The sequence below is a fragment of the Macadamia integrifolia genome, chromosome 6, assembly GCF_013358625.1.
Source record: "Macadamia integrifolia cultivar HAES 741 chromosome 6, SCU_Mint_v3, whole genome shotgun sequence".
In the NCBI taxonomy this organism is placed as follows: domain Eukaryota; kingdom Viridiplantae; phylum Streptophyta; class Magnoliopsida; order Proteales; family Proteaceae; genus Macadamia; species Macadamia integrifolia.
In genome coordinates, this window is record NC_056562.1 from 32,040,179 (window position 1) to 32,040,627 (window position 449).

Here is a 449-nt window from a genome sequence, read left to right on the forward strand (position 1 = left end):
AAAAAAAAAATGCCATATCACTCTTCCACATGGAAAAAAAAAAAAATCGAAAAGTTAAAAATTAGATACAAAAGTAAATTTTTTGTTCTTTTGTTTCTTTTTTTTTTGGAAATTTGTTTAACTTACTTCACTTCCCTTCCAAATAGAGATGTGGCTACATGTATTTGTAATTCATTGGAAAAAAAAACCAAGTGTATCAGCTCTCTTTCTCCGTCTTGGGCTACTTGGGTTATAAACGGGTTCGATCATCACGATAGAAATAGGTTAATCGGGCTATTAACGGTTGATTACCAGTTTCTATTGGGCACCCATTGGCCTACCATCAAGAGCCGAGTCCAACCGAATTAAACCAGAATGTACTAACCAGTCGGGTCTGGTTGGTTTAACCGGTGCGGCCTATACCTTAAGCACCTCCTTTTGTAGCGCCTGTGCATTATAATTAGTTCCAC